The sequence below is a fragment of the Pinus tabuliformis genome, chromosome 2_1 (genome assembly GCF_031772625.1).
Source record: "Pinus tabuliformis cultivar Carrire ecotype Pingquan chromosome 2_1, CPIR1, whole genome shotgun sequence".
Taxonomy (NCBI): domain Eukaryota; kingdom Viridiplantae; phylum Streptophyta; class Pinopsida; order Pinales; family Pinaceae; genus Pinus; species Pinus tabuliformis.
This window is the reverse complement of record NC_142299.1, coordinates 30,510,837-30,515,841: the sequence shown is the minus strand read 5'-3', so window position 1 is coordinate 30,515,841 and position 5,005 is coordinate 30,510,837. Positions and strand designations below refer to the sequence as shown.

Below are 5,005 nucleotides of genomic sequence, written 5' to 3'. Positions count from 1 at the left end.
TGTAGATGTATTCATTAACGTTCTTTAAAAATGCAATTTTAACACATCACGATAGTAAAAGGTCTTGGAAGGGTCCTTCTTCACACCCGGACCTAGATCGGGTGGGATTCTTGTAGTTGACTAGTTGCAACTCTAAACTCTCAAGACATGACTGATATACCATGTGGAAGATATTCTCGCATGTCCAAGTGGGATTCTTGCAGTTGACTATCCTGTGGGATTCTTGTAGTTCACTATCCTATAGAGAAGGTACCTTAGTACTTATCCGATGAAAGAACACTCCTTGAAATTCCACTTACTCAACTCAAATATTCTGCCTGTAAATATTAATTCAGAAATTTTAAAAAGGCACTTTGTAAATATTAATTCAGAAATTTTAAAGAGGCACTTTCTGTTTGAGTGTACTCTAACTATCATCCCCTAAAAAAATAAAAAATAAAATGAACTGTGACCAGTGTTTCATTGCCAAAACACTATCCAAACCTAGGAGGATCCTAGATTTATGCCTTTTGAAATAATAATTACTCTTCATTCAAAACAAGTTTATTTAATTGCTTTATCATAAATTTTGTTGGTACAATTTATAAAATTGCAACATTACTCTTTATTCAAAACTTGTTTATTTATTTGCTTTATCATAAATGTTGTTTGTATAATTTATAGAATTGCAACATTATTAGATGTAATAGGTACAAAGTTGATCTAGATTTCTTAGCTTTTAAATATTGTATTTAAAAACTTATTAACTAACACTTCACTATTTATACCTTTCATATATATATGGGGATTTATTATTGATCTTTATGGGTAATTTTTTAACAAATTTTCAAATATTATAAAAAATTTACACATTTAAAAATATGTTTTAAATGCCATAAAATAAATTAGAAATTGTAGAATAATAGTAATTGTAGAATAACAATACTGTTGAAATTCCAATCCAACCATCAATATGTGTCATTATTTCAAATTCCTCCATAGTATCATTCATATTGGTATCGAAGAATATATGCCTCTATCGAGCCTTTGCCTTTACCACTGAGTAATTTTGTGTCTTCATCATTGTTCTTATAACTCTAGCTGTGGTAAAGATTACATATTTCCACTTTGTGTCTTCATTGTTTCTCTTATAACTCTAGCTGCGGTAAAGATTACAGATTTCCACTTAGACCTTCATTGCTACGTTAATTATATCTACCACTTAATCAGGAGCTAGGGACTCAACCACCAGATCTGTAGAAAGCTATGGTTTTTAAGTAATAGGATTTGACTCGAACATAAATAATAAATATATATTTTTTTAATTGAAGAAATCGCATTTGAAGCAACTTTCAGATATATGTAGTCTTTTATATAATTTTTTTAAAGATTAGACCACAAAATTTGTAAACCAAACCTCCACACCATTAAACCACAATTTCAAAATACATGTAACTAAAATATTTTGAAAATTATTTATTATATTATACGTAACTATAATAATAGGTAGGCTATTGACCAACTGATAAAATGGGTCATTTTATGATAGTTCATTCTCACCCCCACCGTGCATTGTAATAACACGAAAGAAAATGAGAATTTCAAGGAGCAATTACGTTTAACAACAGTTGCATCATTTGCGAAAACATTCCAAATTCGGGCAATTATCATAGCAATGTGGAAGATTACAACTATGTTGGTAGAAATTACTGCATGCATCACTAAGACCGTAATGCTTGCCTAACCAATCATCACGTACCTTTATAGGCTCCAGCATTGAATGAACTTCAACTTCACCTACAGTTTAAAAAATGTTAAATTCATCTTTCGGAAATTTGTGAACTACCAAAGTATGATGTAAATTTACAACAATGTGAAACAGTACCTTGTGGATTATTTTGGACATCTGCTGCTCCGGAGAGAACTGCCACAAGTGCAAAACATATTAAAGAGATCAATATAATCGCAGAGGAGGAAGCCATATTTAATCTTATAAAAGGTCAACACTTAATTTGCCGTTTTTGACATACCATACGAGTTACAATGTTTAGCACATATATGATTTGACGTAGCCATTAACCTTCTGTATATAACACCTATCAATGGAGGCTTCTAGGTTTGTTTCCACCATTAGACACTTGGCATTGATCTCGGGATTGGCATTGCATCGATGGTTTGGAGCAATGATGCTCATCTGATGGTGGAAAACCTTTCCCCTCTTTTCATGGTAACTGCCTACCCTAACCCTCCGTCCAGAACTCCATTCTCTCCAACTATTCAGAGCTCACTGCTGCTCTCTGCCGAAGTCATGATAGAGGAACCACTGGTTCTCGCTCGGGTTCAGATTGATGTTTTTCCCACTGGAACCCCATAACTGACTTCCAACGCGCAGAACCAAGGTATGTGTGGTTCTCCTCTTGACCATACCTGACTTGCTCTCAGTTTTGGGTTGGGGTTTTTTTGTTTAACTTCTAACTCAACCTTCTTTGCATAGGTGCTCTCATCTGTCACCGGAGGGCTGCACCATCGGATGGCTGCCTTCAGCAGTCTATCACTTTTTTTGTAACAGGTACCTCTCTTTCCCTTGGCTACAACAATGAAGAAAAGGGGTAAAGCTATTGGATGCTTTGACAGGCTTACATGTGAGGTTGCATTGCTGGGAATGATTGAAAATTGGTGCTTGTGATTGTTCATAATTCAATGCCTAGGGTTGAAAAAATGGTCCAGGAATTCTAATTCAAGTTTTATTTGGCAGAGCAGGTGAGTTGGTGGACCATTAAACTGGAAGAACTGGCTTTCGAGGATCGGCATAAAGTTAGTCTTCTCAAGACCAGATGGAAGAAAGCTACGGTAAGGATGAATGTAAGAATTTAGCCTTCATGGTGTTACATTTTCTGTTATATTTGGAATTTCTCAGCCTAAGGGAATGGATTTAGGCATTAATAGTTGTTTTTTGTGTCTTTGTTGAATGATCAAGTAAGTCCTAGGCCCATGCAGGTGCACATGTGCAATGCAGGGAACACAAGGCCTCCATGGTTGAGACCCCTTCTAGAGACCAGCTTCTTTGTGCCTTGTAAAATCCATGGAGTCTCCAATAAGAGTGAGTGAAATAAGTATTGTCTAGATTGTATGGGTAGTGCATTGTGCTCATACTACCTTGTCCATCATAGAGACCATTATATAGTCCAGGTACTAGAAAATCAAATAATTTCATCATGCTTGGTTTTACTTTCCATGTTCTTTATCAAGAAACTAGACAATTACATAGTCCAGGTACTGGAAAAATCAAATAAATTTATCATGCCTGGTTTTGGTTTTGAAGTTCTTGATTGGGAAACTAAGGGGCTTCTAATGTGTTTGTAGATAAGACAGTCTTCATACCACAACATTGTTCATGTTTCTAAGATTCAGAAAGTGCTCGACATTAGTGGCATGCAAACTTACATTATAAATAGTGCCAAGATTTTTTTTCGCAATGAAAGGCCTCAGTTGAGGCTAGGTAAGGGCATTACAAATACTTGCAAAATATGTGACAGGAGCCTCCTAGACACATTCCGCTTCTGTTCTCTTGGTTGCAAGGTATGACATCCATGACTCTTGGCATGGTGGAATTTGTTTTGCTTCTGTTATTTTTATTCTTTGCATCAGGCCATTTTCACTAAGAACAATTCCAATTCCCCACACAAACTAAAACAATGAACTCAGATTTCTATGTTTCAAAAAAATAACATGACAAATTTAACCAAGAATGTTATTCAATAATTTATAAAGGAATAAGATTATGCCTTTGCAGTGGATTGTGCTGACCAACATGAGTCCTGCCACATACTCTTTGCAGTAGACACCTTCATAATTGCATATGTTACAACTTTGAGGTACATAGTCTTCAAGAAGATAAGGTGAAGGGGATTTAATCCAGGTTAGTGTGTAGAAATGAATATTTATGAAGTCTGGCCACTTCTGAGATGGAAAGTTTAAACTTTATGAATAGGTATTGGCTGATAGTTTTATGATTCACAATAGAAAAATTTTCATCAGTAGAGTATATGTATATCATCCTGTTTAACTCTATTTGCATTACTATAAATACATATCAATGAGAGTTAGACTCACAGTGAACGAGCAGGACTGGACTGGATACTTATCAGATAATCGCCAATATGTCAAAATTTTGCTCAGTATTGATAATATATGTTGAGATGGCCGAGTTGGTCTAAGGCACCAGATTAAGGTTCTGGTCCGAAAGGGCGTGGGTTCAAATCCCACTCTCAACAGCCAAGGGGCGTGAGTTCAAATCCCACTCCCAACAGGGAAAGTTTTCACAAAACTTTAGCATGCTAGGATGAAAATAAATTTCAAACAAATTAAATAGTTGTCAAGATGGCCTTTTCACAAAATGTCAGCATGCTAGGATGAAAATAAATCTCAAACAAATTAAATAGTTGTCAGGATGGACGAGTGGTCTAAGGTGCCAGATTTAAGTTCTGGTCTTCGAAAGAGGGTGTGGGTTCAAATCCCACTTCTGACAAAACAATTAGGAATTTCTTATTAATAAATCTAACAAAACAATTAGGAATGTCCTATTAATAAATCTATGTTTTTATCGAATGTGATTCGTCATGTTTTCTTCAAATTAACCATTTTTCGTATGTTTTAGTCCTATTACTTACAAGGCCACATGATATGCAGGTCAGGACATCAAAGACAGAGTGCGAGAGGTTCTGAGTTCAATTCTCGGAATGCCTCGTAATATGGTAACGTCTGCTCTTTTTCTTTCGTCATGTTTTCTAGTGTGATTCTTGTTGAGGGTGCGACAGGTCCCAAGTTCAACCCTTGGAATGCCCCATAATATGGTAATGTTTTCTCTTTTGCTTTCATATGTTATCTTCAAATCAATTATCATTCCTATGTTTATGTACTGTTACTTACAGCTAATGCGATGTATGCCACAGCAAAGGCCACATGATATGGAGAGCTGGAGATCAAAGATTGAAAAGCGTGTGTTAAACAAGGATGAAGGTCCGCT

At 35.6% G+C, this 5,005-nt stretch overlaps 2 non-coding genes across 2 annotated transcripts; both read left to right on the top strand.

Annotated features, from left to right (window-relative positions):
• Positions 1-4,172: 4,172 nt before the first annotated feature.
• Positions 4,173-4,253, top strand: TRNAL-AAG (transfer RNA leucine (anticodon AAG)). Its single transcript has one exon. It is a non-coding gene; the product is annotated as a tRNA-Leu (tRNA).
• A 170-nt stretch (positions 4,254-4,423) lies between these two features.
• Positions 4,424-4,507, top strand: TRNAL-UAA (transfer RNA leucine (anticodon UAA)). The gene has a single exon. It is a non-coding gene; the product is annotated as a tRNA-Leu (tRNA).
• Positions 4,508-5,005: the final 498 nt, after the last annotated feature.